This window comes from Amblyomma americanum, chromosome 3, assembly GCF_052857255.1.
Source record: "Amblyomma americanum isolate KBUSLIRL-KWMA chromosome 3, ASM5285725v1, whole genome shotgun sequence".
Classification (NCBI taxonomy): Eukaryota; Metazoa; Arthropoda; class Arachnida; order Ixodida; family Ixodidae; genus Amblyomma; species Amblyomma americanum.
This window is the reverse complement of record NC_135499.1, coordinates 41,820,839-41,840,491: the sequence shown is the minus strand read 5'-3', so window position 1 is coordinate 41,840,491 and position 19,653 is coordinate 41,820,839.

Sequence of the window (19,653 nt, the reverse complement as noted above, 5' to 3'; positions counted from 1 at the left end):
GGTGGTCCCCATCTCGCATGTTATTTTGGATTGGAGAATTGATGCTTTGGGCGGGCCACTGGAAATGACCGCCCTTAGTCCTTTGTTAATCAAGTGCTTAAAAGCACATGTAAACGGATGCAGTCCAGTCTGAGCTGGGGCTCCATGCTTAGCATGTAATGTGATGCTACTTAGGCACTAACCTGCCCGGTCGATGAGTAAAGTAGTGCAAAGTTTGTTCTTTTGTAAATTCAGTTCTGCTTTTTTCCAGTTTAACTCTCTGTATATGTATGTTGTAAAATTATGCTCTGCTGTCATCATCTACAAGCTCGCCTCCTGTTCATCTTCCAAGCCGAACAACACTAGAGGAAGGGTTTGTGAACCATCCTCGAAGAAACGGACGACTATTGAAATTCTACTGCAAGCACGCTCAGGACGACATCCATCGCCAAGAGGGCCTTCAGCGCCGAAGCCCGTGGCGTGCAGCTTCTGCCAGCAACCGCTCGAGCCCAACTCCGGAGCCACTCCATCGCCCCCATGAAGTCGTCGGCACGTAAGCTCGGACGCCCCAGCCTCTGATGTATAATCTTCATCATGTGTAATTACTGAATATACCTGTTTGTTTAAACTGAGCCATACGGTGTCTCTTTGCCTCTCCGTCCCGTGTGGACCTGCGCATTATGGGGGTCATCACACTGGTGTCAGAAGTGGGGTCTCAAAAGCAAATGTCCTCTGAATGCTGTGACATTCATGACTTCAAAATTGTAATCAAAAGGGAATCACGGGACTGATTGTGGGACTTTTACCCCCATTTGAGAGGCTTGAGGCACTGGAGGGCTTGAAAAAAAAAATGACTGTATCTGAGGGAGCTCCCACTCGACAGCCGTCGCTCGGAGCAAGCATGCTGGCATTAGGAAGCGTCATTCCGACGTTTACGGGAGATAAGACAGGGGTTCCAATCTGCGATTTCTTTTCCATGCTAGAAGAGATTGGGAAAATGGGGGGATGGTCCGATGCTCAAATGCTGGGAATGGCGAGGTGTAAGATGGCAGGAGCTGCTCATGATTTTGCCTGGCGAGACGAAAAAGTAAAATCCACAAAATCATTTGCGGAATTTAAGAAGCTCGCGTTTGAGCATTTCGACACTGAACCACGTCACGTGCGGGTACAGAGGTTCCGTGACGCCGGACAGATGGTAGGGGAGGACGTGCGAACATTTGCGTCGCGGCTTCAGCGCCTAGCACGCGATACGTTAAGCAGGGAGGAGGAAGGAGACCAGCTAAGGAAGAAATACGCGGAGGCATATGGTGTTGTGCAGTGGTGTTGAGTGCAGCGAAAAGTGTTTTGTCGGACGCACTGTGCGAGGCGATTCAGAAAGACAAGGGGAGCTGCGTGGACTCAAATGTTCGGAGAACATTCTTCTGGAGGGTGAGCGAGTGTGACATTCCGTGTGTGCTACGAGGATCCACGTTCGACGGCGCGGCGTAGACGGAGACCCGTGACAGCGGCATCATCAATTACCCAGCCATGCTCTTTGAGTGACGACCAGAACAACCGGACCCGCCGCCGCCCCGGGGAAACAGGCTTTATCCTCCCCAATTTCCGGGCACATTCCAGGACAAGGGAGCTGTCAGCGGGCCAGAGCGCGCCGTACCACAGCCGACGCTATGCGCTACCGCGAAGACAACATTCTTTCCCTGCTTCCCCTTTCGACGTGGGCTATCGCCGGGAAGGCACCCACAGCTTCCCGCCGTGCCTCGTGAACAAAAGCGCATTCCCAGAAGGGCAGTGACGGACACCTGTCATGGCGGACAGGCAGTACTCGCCAAGAATGTGGAAAGACAGGCGCTAGTGAATTAGCTCCGAAGAGAGAGCCTGTGTATACTCTCACTTGAGAGAGAGTGGTGGCGTTTTTGTTGTTTATTTAGTTTGTATTGTTAACAGACTCTGGGTTCGAGGCTAAGCCCAACCCAAGAGGTGGTCCCCATCTCGCATGTTATTTTGGATTGGAGAATTGATGCTTTGGGCGGGCCACTGGAAATGACCGCCCTTAGTCCTTTGTTAATCAAGTGCTTAAAAGCACATGTAAACGGATGCAGTCCAGTCTGAGCTGGGGCTCCATGCTTAGCATGTAATGTGATGCTACTTAGGCACTAACCTGCCCGGTCGATGAGTAAAGTAGTGCAAAGTTTGTTCTTTTGTAAATTCAGTTCTGCTTTTTTCCAGTTTAACTCTCTGTATATGTATGTTGTAAAATTATGCTCTGCTGTCATCATCTACAAGCTCGCCTCCTGTTCATCTTCCAAGCCGAACGACACTAGAGGAAGGGTTTGTGAACCATCCTCGAAGAAACGGACGACTATTGAAATTCTACTGCAAGCACGCTCAGGACGACATCCATCGCCAAGAGGGCCTTCAGCGCCGAAGCCCGTCGGCGTGCAGCTTCTGCCAGCAACCGCTCGAGCCCAACTCCGGAGCCACTCCATCGCCCCCATGAAGTCGTCGGCACGTAAGCTCGGACGCCCCAGCCTCTGATGTATAATCTTCATCATGTGTAATTATTGAATATACCTGTTTGTTTAAACTGAGCCATACGGTGTCTCTTTGCCTCTCCGTCCCGTGTGGACCTGCGCATTATGGGGGTCATCACATAGTGTACCGCAGGCATACGAATGCCCCAGAGCGCGAAAGGCCCAGGCGCGAGCAAACTGGCGGCGCTACGTCGAGGGAGACTGGCGAACGCGCGACAGTGCGCGCTCATGATGCGGTAGCAGGTGAAATTTTGTTTGGCAGTGGAGACGAGATTGCGAACCAACCGTGCGTGCGAATGGCGTCACGGGAGTCGCAACAAGTGAAAACGACGCGACTGGCGAATGAGCCTGAGTGGGCAAGTCACCAGGGTGGCAGAAAGACTCAGACGCGCTTCGCAGAAAGGTCGAAGGTCGAAAATTGTAACTCGTGTCAGATGGCGCCCTGTCAGCGGCCGCACGACAGGGGACGGGCAATTGCACTAATCGTCAGGAGGTACGCGCCGTGGCAGATGACCGGTAAGGGCGATCGCATTGAACCGACTGACCGCCCTCCGCCGCAGTGGGTTTAGAGCAAACCGTGGCCTTCGACATGGCAATTGTGGGCAGAAGATAGCGACGCCGAGGCTTATAGCACCAGCTTCATTGGTAAAGGGAGCGGGGTAAAAGGGGTAACGCTGTTCCCTAGTCCTTTATTTTAATGGTGTCGTAGTGCCCGGGGGAGGATCGCGGGACACCAGCCGCGCGCGGTTGTGGTGTGAAGTGTGATGCGTTCCGTGGAGGCACGCATCACAGTGGCAGTAGGTCTCGGGCGCGCGACCTTACCGCATCCGAACGTAGCCGGAAGAAACGGCCACCGTGGTTATGTGCTTGTACGCGCGGGCGATTCGGCGCGCCCAAGAAACAGCCGGCACTTTGTGTTTCTGTGTGTGTGCTTGCCCCTCAGCGGCGACGGACGAGAGACCCCCCCCCCCCCCCCGAACAGCAGTTAGGGGGGCATCATCCGATAAGACCAAGGTCTGCGCGCCGCCTCCGTAACGATGGGAACCATCTCAAGATGCATTCCCAGGGAGCCGACCGAAGGGAGCAGCGGAGAAGCAAGGACGAGAGAGGGCAAGCTGAAAAGGAGGACCGGGAAGAGAGGAGAGACGACCAAGAAGGACTGGAGAGACGGGTGGTGGATGTCGAGACGAGAGGCCGCATCCCGACGGCAGAGTGGTGTCACCGCAATTGTGAATAGAAGTCAATAAATTCGGCACTTTATAATCTGAATGCTCGGTGTTGTCTGGCTGGATCGGGAGGAGAAGAGAAAGGAGTGTAGGGAGGAGAGGAACCTGCCTGACTACCTCCACATCAGTGCCTGCCCAGTTCGTATCCCGCGTGGCCAGATGCCATCACCTTGCTCGCCTCAACACTGCAACCTGCCAGGAAGACCGCAGGAGTCGCTACGATTATACTCATCGTGTGGTCTCTTTCCGACCAGGTGACGAAGTAATCCTTTTCACACCACTGCGCAATCCTGGCCTTAGTGACAAATTTCTCCACCGCTACCTTGGTTCCTACAGGGTCACCAATAGCACTTCCCCCGTGAACTACAGTGTTACACCTGTTATTCCCCCAGCCGATCGACGCCACCGTGGTACTGAAATTGTCCACGTTTCCCGTTTGAAACCGTTTGTACGCAGCGAACCATCGGTTGCTTAGGAGCGGCCAGGATGGCCGCTTCCGACCCCCCGGGCAGATTGTGTGAGCCGTCCAGGGATGATCTTCTTTCTCTTGTACATACCATCATCATCCCGTGGCTGCGCCTGTGGAACGCGCCTGGGTTCACTTTTGAAATAAACACCAGGCACGGCCGTCTTGCAGTCTCGGTCTAGCCTTCCGCAGACGTCTCGCCGTCTCGGCCTGGCCTTCCTTCACACTATATATATATATATATATATATATATATATATATATATATATATATATATATATATATATATATATATATATTGGCGCCTGCTCATGGGAGCGCGCCGACGATGAAGACGAAGTGTGCGGGTGCCGGTAGACAAAGACTAAGTGTGTGTGTGGTTCGGACAGCCATCTTGTGAGTTCCCTGCTGTGCGCTGGACTTCGCTGAGACTGTGATCTGTGCCGGTCCTGTCTTCGTTACATTTTTGGTGGAGGTGCTGGGTACTTTCCAACATCTACGTGCCCCGAAGGCTCTCTATGAACACGGATTTGACTCCGATTCATCGCAGTACGAGCCGCCGAATCCAAGGTCAGTCACCAGAGTACGGTCCGTTATCCCCTAGGACCAGGGCTCCAGCTGCGACGCGCAGGACTGACGCGGCACCTATGGCTAGCAACGGAGACGCGGCAGCTATGGATGACAACGGGAACTCAGCTGCTCATTTCCTGGTCCTCCAGCCGCGAACGTCGCCGACCTTCCATGGCGCAGTGTTTGAGGACGCGGAGGACTGGCTTGACCAGTTCGAGCGCGTTGCCAGGTACAACGGCTGGGAGGCGAGCGGAAGCTGCACAATGTTTACTTCGCTCTTGACGACTCGGCGCGGACGTGGTACGAGAACCACGAGACAACGTTTCCTTCTTGGGAACGGTTCCGTAGCCAGTTGCTGGCGACCTACGTCAACACCGACCGTCGGGAACGAGCTGAGTCGGCGCTGCAGTCAAGGAACCAGCGACCCAATGAGAGCGTCGCAATGTATTATGAGGACATGACACGACTGTTCAGAAGGGCGGATCCAAACATGGCCGAGGACAAGAAAGTGCGCCACCTGATGCGCGGGATAAAAGAAGAACTGTTGGCTGGGCTTGTGCGAAACCCACCTAACACCACTTCGGAGTTTCTATCGGAGGCCACTACCGTCGAAAAGACCCTGCAACAACGCGCCCGCTATTACAATCGCGCCGTGAACACCGTATCAACTGCCGACTTTGCGCCAGCCTCCAGCGACTCCGCTGACACCCTTCGGGAGCTGGTTCGATCTATCGTCAAAGAAGAGCTGCACAAAATGCGCCTCTCTGCCCAGTCGCAGCAGCCGCAGTGTCCGTCGTTAGCACAAATTATCCGAGAGGAAGTGCAGCAGGTGGTTCCTGAACCTGTTGCCCCTGCTGCCCTTACACCGACGCCCCCGCGCCAGACGTACGCGTCGGTACTCCGACAGAACTGCGACCTCGCCCCTTGGAGCACCAGCCCATCTGCATCTGCTTTCCAGCCGCGGCCCCCGCCTGTCCCTGTGTTGCCCGAAGCCAGGCTGCGGAAGACGGACGTGTGGCGGGCACCTGACCAGCGGCCCCTTTGCTACCACTGCGGTGAGGCTGGCCATATCTTGCGGTGGTGCCCTTATCGTCGAGCTGGAATTCGCGGATTTCATCCGCGAGTTCCCTGTCCGCCCAATGGCGAACGGTCCCGCGAAATTGAGGAGCACCTGTCAACGCGCCGGGATCACACTCACACTGATTTCCCTCGCCCTCACTACCGCCCACCAACCTCTACCCGCTATCGTTCGCCGAGTCCCCGTCCTTCGACAAGCCGTTTCAGCCGCTCACCGAGTCCTCGCCGGGGAAACTAGACCCAGCGGCCTGCGGAGGTAAGGCCGCTGACGAGCGAACAGCCGAACATCCTCCATCGCGTTCCCGACCAGACGACGGCTATCAAACGAGGACACGTGACGATCACAAAGGATGTGCAGCTTCGAACTTACCGGTCGATATCGACGATTTAGCGGTTACGGCATTGGTTGATACGGGAGCGGACTATTCGGTTATGAGCAACGAGCTAGCAAAAGAACTGAGGAAAGTTTTAACCGCGTGGACTGGGCCTCAGATTCGCACAGCTGGTGGGCACCTAATTACCCCTGTTGGCCGGTGTACGGGGAGAGTTACAATCGACGGATTTATTTACGTTTGTGACTTTGTTGTCGTACCTCACTGTTCGCGCGATGTCATTCTCGGCCTGGACTTTTTACAAGCTAACGGCGCCGTTATCAATTTACAAGAGCCGCGCGTGACGTTTTCGCCGACACAAGCAATTGAAATAGCCGACCCAGACGACTCCAGGATACCCGCCCTGCGTATTGCTGCTGATGACGTGACGGTGCCTCCGCGGTGCAGCATGATGGTCCCCGTGCAAAGTGACTCGCCCGGTGATCGAGATGTTATGGCAGAGAGAAACGTCAGCCTTCTACTCGAGAAAGGAATCTGCGCTGCAAGAGGGCTTGTTCGCTTACGGGATCGCTTTGCGACACTCTTGATCACCAACTTCGGAACAGAATTCCAGCCTATTGCGAAAGGAACGGCCGTCGCATACGTTACCGACTTCGTTGAGCCCGCAGAAATATGTGCTCTGGAGCTACCGTCGCCGGACGAACGCGATGCAGCAACCGTTCTGTCTACCGTGCACATTAATCCCGGCTTGTCGGTGGGTCAGAAGCAGCGCTTGTTAGAGCTCCTTCACGATTTCGCAGAGTGCTTCGCCACGACATCAAAGGTAGGGCGCACCCCGGTAGCCAAACACCGCATCATCGTCAACGAGGAGACTAGCCCCATATCCCAACACCCGTACAGAGTGTCGCCGGTGGAACGGGAGGCTATATGATCCCAAGTGCAAGAAATGCTTGCAGACGACGTAGTCCAGCCGTCCACGAGCCCCTGGGCTTCGCCTGTGGTATTGGTGAAGTTGAAACGTGACGTTTACCCCCTTCCACGTATCGACGACGCCTTGAATCGACTGCGTGACGCTAAATATTTTTCTTCACTCGACCTTAAGAATGGCTACTGGCAGATCGAAGTGGACGAAAGGGACAGAGAGAAGACAGCGTTTGTGACACCTGACGGCCTTTATGAATTCAAAGTGCTACCCTTTGGACTCTGTTCTGCGCCAGCAACCTTCCAACGCATGATGGACACCGTTCTTTCTGGGCTGAAATGGCAGACATGCCTAGTGTACCTTGATGTCATTTTTGCTCCTAGCTTCGAGGAACACCTCAACCGGCTGCGAATGGTGTTACAGGCACTCCGTTCGGCACAGTTGACGATAAAGCCACAAAAGTGTCACTTTGGTTTCGAAGAGCTCAGTTTTCTTGGTCACGTGATAAGCGCTGACGGAGTCCGTCCTGACCCGGAGAAGACTGCCGCTGTGGCACAGTTCCCGCGCCCAACCGACAAAAAGTCCGTTCGTAGGTTTCTGGGCCTCTGTGCCTATTACAGACGTTTCGTTGAAAACTTTTCCACAATTGCCGAGCCCCTTACAATGCTTACTAGAGACAATGTATCTTTTGTGTGGCATGATGATCAGGAATCTGCCTTCAACGAGCTACGCAGCCGCCTACAAACTGTCCCAATACTCGCCCATTTTGATGAACGAGCTGCCACTGAAATTCATACTGACGCCAGCAATGTTGGTCTCGGCGCTATTCTCGTTCAGTGGCAGGATGGCAACGAGAAAGTCATAGCGTACGCCAGCCGCTCCCTCTCGAAAGCAGAGGCAAACTACTCCACCACAGAGAAGGAATGCCTTGCGGTAGTGTGGGCGATTAGCAAGTTCCGACCATATCTCTATGGTCGCCCGTTTCGAGCTGTCAGTGACCATCATTCGTTATGCTGGCTAGCCAATCTCAAAGACCCTTCGGGACGGCTTGCGAGATGGAGCCTTCGCCTCCAGGAATACGACATCACGGTAGTGTACAAGTCCGGCCGTAAGCACAATGACGCCGATTGCTTGTCACGTGCACCTGCCGACGTTGCTCTGGCCGAAACGGAGGACGACTTCCCGTTTTTTGCTCTCGTCACGTCGTCCGATATGGCGCGGCGTCAACGGGCTGACTCAGAGTTGCGTCCGCTCATCGAGCATCTGGAGGGCCTTAACGTCGCTGTTCCGCGGCTTTTCGTTCGAGGTTTGGGTTCCTACAGTCTCCGAGATGGCGTCCTTTACAAGAGGAACTTCGCCCATAACACGGAAACCTTTCTTCTGGTTGTGCCATCCGAACTCCGTCCAGAAATCTTGCACGCCTGCCACGACGAGCCATCGGCTGGCCATTTGGGTGTTACGCGGACGTATGCCCGCATTCGTGCGAAGTATTACTGGCCAAAGCTGCTCTCATCAGTCCAGCAATATGTGAGGACCTGCCGTGACTGCCAGCGACGAAAGACACCACCAGTTAAACCCGCAGGGCTTCTCCAGCCCATCCCACCGCCTACAACACCTTTCCAACAAGTGGGCATGGACTTGCTGGGCCCATTCCCATTGTCTTCCTCTGGGAACAAATGGATTGTTGTGGTGACGGACTACTTAACGCGGTACGCCGAGACACAGGCGCTCCCCCACGCTAGTGCTGCAAAAGTGGCTCAGTTTTTTATGACATCAATCGTCTTGCGTCACGGTGCGCCATCAGTCGTCATCACGGACCGTGGAACCGCCTTTACGGCGGCATTAATGCAATCTCTCTTCGAACTCACCCACACCAGTCACCGGAAGACAACAGCCTATCATCCCCAAACAAACGGCTTGACTGAACGCCTCAACCGGACGCTTGCAGATATGCTTGCTATGTATGTCGACGTTGAGCATCGTACGTGGGACGAAGTTCTTCCTTATGCAACCTTCGCCTACAATACGGCAGAACAGGAGACTACCCGTCTTACACCTTTCCAGCTGGTCTACGGACGGTGTGTCACTACCATGCTGGATGCTATGCTACCCGCTGCTCACAACGACGGAGACATCGGCCCCTACGCTGACGTTGACACATTCGTCCAGCGGGCTGAAGAAGCCCGCCAACTCGCAAGGTGCCGTATTCGACATCAACAACAACTCGACGCTGGTCGCTACAACCTCCGACACCGATGCGTTCGGTACGAGCCCGGCGACTCTGTATGGGTATGGACACCTGTGCGCCGCCGCGGACTCTCCGAAAAGCTCCTCCGACGCTACTTCGGTCCGTACGAGGTGGTTCGTCGTATAAGTGATGTCACATACGAAGCTTTTCCGCGGGACACGACCTCCTCACCACGTCGGCGCCATCCGACCGAGACTGTCCACGTGGTGCGCATGAAGCCCTACCATGACAGGCTGCAACCCGCCGCTTTACCAGCTTAACAGCTCTCTGTATTCTCTGCCGTCCGCCGTCTATACCGAACATTACCTTTGCTGTCCGTGTTCGTTTCCGGCATCGGGCCGCCTCCTTGAAGGAGGGGGGTAATGGCGCGTGCTCATGGGAGCGCGCCGACGATGAAGACGAAGTGTGCGGGTGCCGGTAGACAAAGACGAAGTGTGTGTGTGGTTCGGACAGCCATCTTGTGAGTTCCCTGCTGTGCGCTGGACTTCGCTGAGACTGTGATCTGTGCCGGTCTTGTCTTCGTTACAATATATATATATATTATACGTACTGTTAGCGACAATTGGGCAAAGTAAAGCAAAAAAAAAATAAGCTTAATACCAACTCAGGTTAGAAGACGCAAAGACTCTTCCTCAGAAGTGTTACCGGTGCTACACGGGTACGCTGAAATGACATTCGAGTCGAACGGCATTCGAAACTTCGAATGGCATTCGGACTGGACTGACCCGCACGGTGCTACACGACTATTCCAAAAGCATTCGAAAGCTTCAGTATTCTGCCGCCAAGCTACAGGGGCGCTGCTGTCGTCAAGTTTTGTTTTAAATAAATATAGCAGCAACAATTAATTTGTATAGTTACAGTCCGCTATAAAATTGCTACTTTTAAAAGTAATATTCATTTCTAATAAATTTTACTATTTATTCATTACTAAACGCCTCTGTTCAAAAAGAGGCCCAAGCCCATAGCCCTGCCATTTCTTGTGTGCGGTCTGTTGGCTACATTGGAGTCTATCTCCTGCGTGTGTCGCAAAAAGCGAAAAAGTGCAATAAACTTCACTGAATAAAATAAAAGCTCACTTAAAATGTACACAGACGCACACGCACACAAAATAAGACAAAACACAGCAAAAGCAACAGCACAAAGTGAAAAAACTGGCACTGGGCCAAAATGGCTGCCTTTCTTTCCTACGATGGGTTCCAGAGTATGCGGTAAATATTTGCTTGCTAACAAAACTTCTGGAAAAGATCCGCGTAGTGTGTATAAATAGTATTTAGAATTTCATTGTTTAACGAACGTATTTCCTCTTCAAAACTTATGCTGCCACCTATGGCGCGAAGACGCTGCGGTAGAGAGTAGTCGCACTTGCGCCTCGAATGCATTCCAAAATCTCGAATGTCTCCGCGGAGCTCTGTCGACTCGAATGTCATGTGAACCGAATGCCGTTCAAAAACGTCATGTAGCAGCGCAGGTTTGGCAGTCGAGTCGAATGACATTCGTTTGGAAGGCCTTCGTAACGCCCGTGTAGCACAGGTATTATTCAACCTCGCTTGTATTTCCTCTCGAGGAGCCAATATATTGGTGTTCTCGCTATGTCACCTTAGTTTTCTTGTTCGCGTTTCATTCGTTACTGGTAGCGCACTACTGCTGGAGTGGGGCGTCCATTAACATAAAGTGTAAATTTTCCAGCTGGAAACAAAAGCAGGTCCAGCTGGACTCGATTTCTGGTTCAATAATTTAACTGGAAACGGCATTTTCCAGCTGGGACTTGAATGGTTTCCATCTGGAAGGGCCTGACTCCCAGTTTATTAGAGAAGCTGGAAATGGAGACTCTCTCCTGTTCATGAATTATGTTATAGTGTAAGAATGGTACCAAAAAATTGATATATGATGTCCCATGTAAAATAAGCCGAATTGCTATGGAGCAGCGGCTTTCGGCTTTATTGCTGACGATATCGTACTATTAGCTGATAGATAAGGGGATTTACAGTTGCTGGTGAATATTTGAGGAAGCAAAATAAAAGCTACCACTGAGAAAGCGCTCACAACTATGCTCTGTAAATGCGATGCATTTGTATTTTGCTTACGAGCTGGTTCGATCTGCAAAAAAAAAAACTTAACAGTATGCCCATTTGCTTTCTTTTCTTGTTGCTATTATATGTGATAGAGCATGTATTTGTACACATCATGTACCAATTCCTGCCTTGTGGATACGAAAAGGCGGCCGGCAATATTGGATAATAATAATAAAACAACAGTGTTGCTGGTTCGATCTGAGCAAATGGGCATACTTGCTTTCTTTTCTTGTTGCTATTATATGTGATAGAGCATGTATTTGTACACATCATGTACCAATTCCTGCCTTGTGGATACGAAAAGGCGGCCGGCAATATTGGATAATAATAATAAAACAACAGTGTTGCTGGTTCCATCTGAGCAAATGGGCATACTTGCTTTCTTTTCTTGTTGCTATTATATGTGATAGAGCATGTATTTGTACACATCATGTACCAATTCCTGCCTTGTGGATACGAAAAGGCGGCCGGCAATATTGGATAATAATAATAAAACAACAGTGTTGCTGGTTCGATCTGAGCAAATGGGCATACTTGCTTTCTTTTCTTGTTGCTATTATATGTGATAGAGCATGTATTTGTACACATCATGTACCAATTCCTGCCTTGTGGATACGAAAAGGCGGCCGGCAATATTGGATAATAATAATAAGACAACAGTGTTGCTGGTTCGATCTGAGCAAATGGGCATACTTGCTTTCTTTTCTTGTTGCTATTATATGTGATAGAGCATGTATTTGTACACATCATGTACCAATTCCTGCCTTGTGGATACGAAAAGGCGGCCGGCAATATTGGATAATAATAATAAAACAACAGTGTTGCTGGTTCGATCTGAGCAAATGGGCATACTTGCTTTCTTTTCTTGTTGCTATTATATGTGATAGAGCATGTATTTGTACACATCATGTACAAATTCCTGCCTTGTGGATACGAAAAGGCGGCCGGCAATATTGGATAATAATAATAAAACAACAGTGTTGCTGGTTCGATCTGAGCAAATGGGCATACTTGCTTTCTTTTCTTGTTGCTATTATATGTGATAGAGCATGTATTTGTACACATCATGTACCAATTCCTGCCTTGCATACGAAAAGGCGGCCGGCAATATTGAATAATAATAATAAAACAACAGTGTTGCTGGTTCGATCTGAGCAAATGGGCATACTTGCTTTCTTTTCTTGTTGATATTATATGTGATAGAGCATGTATTTGTACACATCATGTACCAATTCCTGCCTTGTGGATACGAAAAGGCGGCCGGCAATATTGGATAATAATAATAAAACAACAGTGTTGCTGGTTCGATCTGAGCAAATGGGCATACTTGCTTTCTTTTCTTGTTGCTATTATATGTGATAGAGCATGTATTTGTAGACATCATGTACCAATTCCTGCCTTGCATACGAAAAGGCGGCCGGCAATATTGGATAATAATAATAAAACAACAGTGTTGCTGGTTCGATCTGAGCAAATGGGCATACTTGCTTTCTTTTCTTGTTGCTATTATATGTGATAGAGCATGTATTTGTACACATCATGTACCAATTCCTGCCTTGTGGATACGAAAAGGCGGCCGGCAATATTGGATAATAATAATAAAACAACAGTGTTGCTGGTTCGATCTGAGCAAATGGGCATACTCGCTTTCTTTTCTTGTTGCTATTATATGTGATAGAGCATGTATTTGTACACATCATGTACCAATTCCTGCCTTGGATACGAAAAGGCGGCCGGCAATATTGGATAATAATAATAAAACAACAGTGTTGCTGGTTCGATCTGAGCAAATGGGCATACTTGCTTTCTTTTCTTGTTGCTATTATATGTGATAGAGCATGTATTTGTACACATCATGTACCAATTCCTGCCTTGCATACGAAAAGGCGGCCGGCTATATTGGATAATAATAATAAAACAACAGTGTTGCTGGTTCGATCTGAGCAAATGGGCATACTTGCTTTCTTTTCTTGTTGCTATTATATGTGATAGAGCATGTATTTGTACACATCATGTACCAATTCCTGCCTTGTGGATACGAAAAGGCGGCCGGCAATATTGGATAATAATAATAAAACAACAGTGTTGCTGGTTCGATCTGAGCAAATGGGCATACTTGCTTTCTTTTCTTGTTGCTATTATATGTGATAGAGCATGTATTTGTACACATCATGTACCAATTCCTGCCTTGTGGATACGAAAAGGCGGCCGGCAATATTGGATAATAATAATAAAACAACAGTGTTGCTGGTTCGATCTGAGCAAATGGGCATACTTGCTTTCTTTTCTGGTTGCTATTATATGTGATAGAGCATGTATTTGTACACATCATGTACCAATTCCTGCCTTGGATACGAAAAGGCGGCCGGCAATATTGGATAATAATAATAAAACAACAGTGTTGCTGGTTCGATCTGAGCAAATGGGCATACTTGCTTTCTTTTCTTGTTGCTATTATATGTGATAGAGCATGTATTTGTACACATCATGTACCAATTCCTGCCTTATGGATACGAAAAGGCGGCCGGCAATATTGGATAATAATAATAAAACAACAGTGTTGCTGGTTCGATCTGAGCAAATGGGCATACTTGCTTTCTTTTCTTGTTGCTATTATATGTGATAGAGCATGTATTTGTACACATCATGTACCAATTCCTGCCTTGGATACGAAAAGGCGGCCGGCAATATTGGATAATAATAATAAAACAACAGTGTTGCTGGTTCGATCTGAGCAAATGGGCATACTTGCTTTCTTTTCTTGTTGCTATTATATGTGATAGAGCATGTATTTGTACACATCATGTACAAATTCCTGCCTTGGATACGAAAAGGCGGCCGGCAATATTGGATAATATTAATAAAACAACAGTGTTGCTGGTTCGATCTGAGCAAATGGGCATACTTGCTTTCTTTTCTTGTTGCTATTATATGTGATAGAGCATGTATTTGTACACATCATGTACCAATTCCTGCCTTGTGGATACGAAAAGGTGGCCGGCAATATTGGATAATAATAATAAAACAACAGTGTTGCTGGTTCGATCTGAGCAAATGGGCATACTTGCTTTCTTTTCTTGTTGCTATTATATGTGATAGAGCATGTATTTGTACACATCATGTACCAATTCCTGCCTTGTGGATACGAAAAGGCGGCCGGCAATATTGGATAATAATAATAAAACAACAGTGTTGCTGGTTCGATCTGAGCAAATGGGCATACTTGCTTTCTCTTCTTGTTGCTATTATATGTGATAGAGCATGTATTTGTACACATCATGTACCAATTCCTGCCTTGGATACGAAAAGGCGGCCGGCAATATTGGATAATAATAATAAAACAGTGTTGCTGGTTCGATCTGAGCAAATGGGCATACTTGCTTTCTTTTCTTGTTGCTATTATATGTGATAAAGCATGTATTTGTACACATCATGTACCAATTCCTGCCTTGTGCATACGAAAAGGCGGCCGGCAATATTGGATAATAATAATAAAACAGTGTTTCTGGTTCGATCTGAGCAAATGGGCATACTTTCTTTCTTTTCTTGTTGCTATTATATGTGATAGAGCATGTATTTGTACACATCATGTACCTATTCCTGCCTTGGATACGAAAAGGCGGCCGGCAATATTGGATAATAATAATAAAACAACAGTGTTGCTTGTTCGATCTGAGCAAATGGGCATACTTGCTTTCTTTTCTTGTTGCTATTATATGTGAAAGAGCATGTATTTGTACACATCATGTACCAATTCCTGCATTGTGGATACGAAAAGGCGGCCGGCAATATTGGATAATAATAATAAAACAACAGTGTTGCTGGTTCGATCTGAGCAAATGGGCATACTTGCTTTCTTTTCTTGTTGCTATTATATGTGATAGAGCATGTATTTGTACACATCATGTACCAATTCCTGCCTTGTGGATACGAAAAGGTGGCCGGCAATATTGGATAATAATAATAAAACAACAGTGTTGCTGGTTCGATCTGAGCAAATGGGCATACTTGCTTTCCTTTCTTGTTGCTATTATATGTGATAGAGCATGTATTTGTACACATCATGTACCAATTCCTGCCTTGTAAATACGAAAAGGCGGCCGGCAATATTGGATAATAATAAAAAAACGACAGTGTTGCTGGTTCGATCTGAGCAAATGGGCATACTTGCATTCTTTTCTTGTTGCTATTATATGTGATAGAGCATGTATTTGTACACATCATGTACCAATTCCTGCCTCTGATACGAAAAGGCGGCCGGCAATACTGGATAATAATAATAAAACAACAGTGTTGCTGGTTCGATCTGAGCAAATGGGCATACTTGCTTTCTTTTCTTGTTGCTATTATATGTGATAGAGCATGTATTTGTACACATCATGTACCATTTCCTGCCTTGGATACGAAAAGGCGGCCGGCAATATTGGATAATAATAATAAAACAACAGTGTTGCTGGTTCGATCTGAGCAAATGGGCATACTTGCTTTCTTTTCTTGTTGCTATTATATGTGATAGAGCATGTATTTGTACACATCATGTACCAATTCCTGCCTTGTGGATACGAAAAGGCGGCCGGCAATATTGGATAATAATAATAAAACAACAGTGTTGCTGGTTCGATCTGAGCAAATGGGCATACATGCTTTCTTTTCTTGTTGCTATTAAATTTGATAGAGCATGTATTTGTACACATCATGTACCAATTCCTCCTTGGATACGAAAAGGCGGCCGGCAATATTGGATAATAATAATAAAACAACAGTGTTGCTGGTTCGATCTGAGCAAATGGGCATACTTGCTTTCTTTTCTTGTTGCTATTATATGTGATAGAGCATGTATTTGTACACATCATGTACCAATTCCTGCCTTGTGGATACGAAAAGGCGGCCGCAATATTGGATAATAATAATAAAACAACTGTGTTGCTGGTTCGATCTGAGCAAATGGGCATACTTGCTTTCTTTTCTTGTTGCTATTATATGTGATAGAGCATGTATTTGTACACATCATGTACCAATTCCTGCCTTGTGGATACGAAAAGGCGGCCGGCAATATTGGATAATAATAATAAAACAACAGTGTTGCTGGTTCGATCTGAGCAAATGGGCATACTTGCTTTCTTTTCTTGTTGCTATTATATGTGATAGAGCATGTATTTGTACACATCATGTACCAATTCCTGCCTTGGATACGAAAAGGCGGCCGGCAATATTGGATAATAATAATAAAACAACAGTGTTGCTGGTTCGATCTGAGCAAATGGGCATACTTGCTTTCTTTTCTTGTTGCTATTATATGTGATAGAGCATGTATTTGTACACATCGTGTACCAATTCCTGCCTTGTGGATACGAAAAGGCGGCCGGCAATATTGGATAATAATAATAAAACAACAGTGTTGCTGGTTCGATCTGAGCAAATGGGCATACTTGCTTTCTTTTCTTGTTGCTATTATATGTGATAGAGCATGTATTTGTACACATCATGTACCAATTCCTGCCTTGGATACGAAAAGGCGGCCGGCAATATTGGATAATAATAATAAAACAACAGTGTTGCTGGTTCGATCTGAGCAAATGGGCATACTTGCTTTCTTTTCTTGTTGCTATTATATGTGATAGAGCATGTATTTGTACACATCATGTACCAATTCCTGCCTTGCATACGAAAAGGCGGCCGGCAATATTGGATAATAATAATAAAACAACAGTGTTGCTGGTTCGATCTGAGCAAATGGACATACTTGCTTTCTTTTATTGTTGCTATTATATGTGATAGAGCATGTATTTGTACACATCATGTACCAATGCCTGCCTTGTGCATACGAAAAGGCGGCCGGCAATATTGGATAATAATAATAAAACAACAGTGTTGCTGGTTCGATCTGAGCAAATGGGCATACTTGCTTTCTTTTCTTGTTGCTATTATATGTGATAGATCATGTATTTGTACACATTATGTACCAATTCCTGCCTTGTGGATACGAAAAGGCGGCCGGCAATATTGGATAATAATAATAAAACAACAGTGTTGCTGGTTCGATCTCAGCAAATGGGCATACATGCTTTCTTTTCTTGTTGCTAATATATGTGATAGAGCATGTATTTGTACACATCATGTACCAATTCCTGCCTTGTGGATACGAAAAGGCGGCCGGCAATATTGGATAATAATAATAAAACAACAGTGTTGCTGGTTCGATCTGAGCAAATGGGCATACTTGCTTTCTTTTCTTGTTGCTATTATATGTGATAGAGCATGTATTTGTACACATCATGTACCAATTCCTGCCTTGTGTATACGAAAAGGCGGCCGGCAATATTGGATAATAATAATAAAACAACAGTGTTGCTGGTTCGATCTGAGCAAATGGGCATACTTGCTTTCTTTTCTTGTTGCTATTATATGTGATAGAGCATGTATTTGTACACATCATGTACCAATTCCTGCCTTGTGGATACGAAAAGGCGGCCGGCAATATTGGATAATAATAATAAAACAACAGTGTTGCTGGTTCGATCTGAGCAAATGGGCATACTTGCTTTCTTTTCTTGTTGCTATTATATGTGATAGAGCATGTATTTGTACACATCATGTACCAATTCCTGCCTTGGATACGAAAAGGCAGCCGGCAATATTGGATAATAATAATAAAACAACAGTGTTGCTGGTTCGATCTGAGCAAATGGGCATACTTGCTTTCTTTTCTTGTTGCTATTATATGTGATAGAGCATGTATTTGTACACATCGTGTACCAATTCCTGCCTTGTGGATACGAAAAGGCGGCCGGCAATATTGGATAATAATAATAAAACAACAGTGTTGCTGGTTCGATCTGAGCAAATGGGCATACTTGCTTTCTTTTCTTGTTGCTATTATATGTGATAGAGCATGTATTTGTACACATCATGTACCAATTCCTGCCTTGGATACGAAAAGGCGGCCGGCAATATTGGATAATAATAATAAAACAACAGTGTTGCTGGTTCGATCTGAGCAAATGGGCATACTTGCTTTCTTTTCTTGTTGCTATTATATGTTATAGAGCATGTATTTGTACACATCATGTACCAATTCCTGCCTTGGATACGAAAAGGCGGCCGGCAATATTGGATAATAATAAAACAACAGTGTTGCTGGTTCGATCTGAGCAAATGGGCATACTTGCTTTCTTTTATTGTTGCTATTATATGTGATAGAGCATGTATTTGTACACATCATGTACCAATGCCTGCCTTGTGCATACGGAAAGGCGGCCGGCAATATTGGATAATAATAAAAAAACGACAGTGTTGCTGGTTCGATCTGAGCAAATGGGCATACTTGCTTTCTTTTCTTGTTGCTATTATATGTGATAGAGCATGTATTTGTACGCATCATGTACCAATTCCTGCCTCTGTTACGAAAAGGTGGCCGGCAATACTGGATAATAATAATAAAACAACAGTGTTGCTGGTTCGATCTGAGCAAATGGGCATACTTGCTTTCTTTTCTTGTTGCTATTATATGTGATAGAGCATGTATTTGTACACATCGTGTACCAATTCCTGCCTTGTGGATACGAAATGGCGGCCGGCAATATTGGATAATAATAAAACAACAGTGTTGCTGGTTCGATCTGAGCAAATGGGCATACTTGCTTTCTTTTCTTGTTGCTATTATATGTGATAGAGCATGTATTTGTACACATCATGTACCAATTCCTGCCTTGGATACGAAAAGGCGGCCGGCAATATTGGATAATATTAATAAAACAACAGTGTTGCTGGTTCGATCTGAGCAAATGGGCATACTTGCTTTCTTTTCTTGTTGCTATTATATGTGATAGAGCATGTATTTGTACACATCATGTACCAATTCCTGCCTTGGATACGAAAAGGCGGCCGGCAATATTGGATAATAATAATAAAACAACAGTGTTGCTGGTTCGATCTGAGCAAATGGGCATACTTGCTTTCTTTTATTGTTGCTATTATATGTGATAGAGCATGTATTTGTACACATCATGTACCCATGCCTGCCTTGTGCATACGAAAAGGCGGCCGGCAATATTGGATAATAATAATAAAACAACAGTGTTGCTGGTTCGATCTGAGCAAATGGGCATACTTGCTTTCTTTTCTTGTTGCTATTATATGTGATAGAGCATGTATTTGTACACATCATGTACCAATTCCTGCCTTGTGGATAAGAAAAGGCGGCCGGCAATATTGGATAATAATAATAAA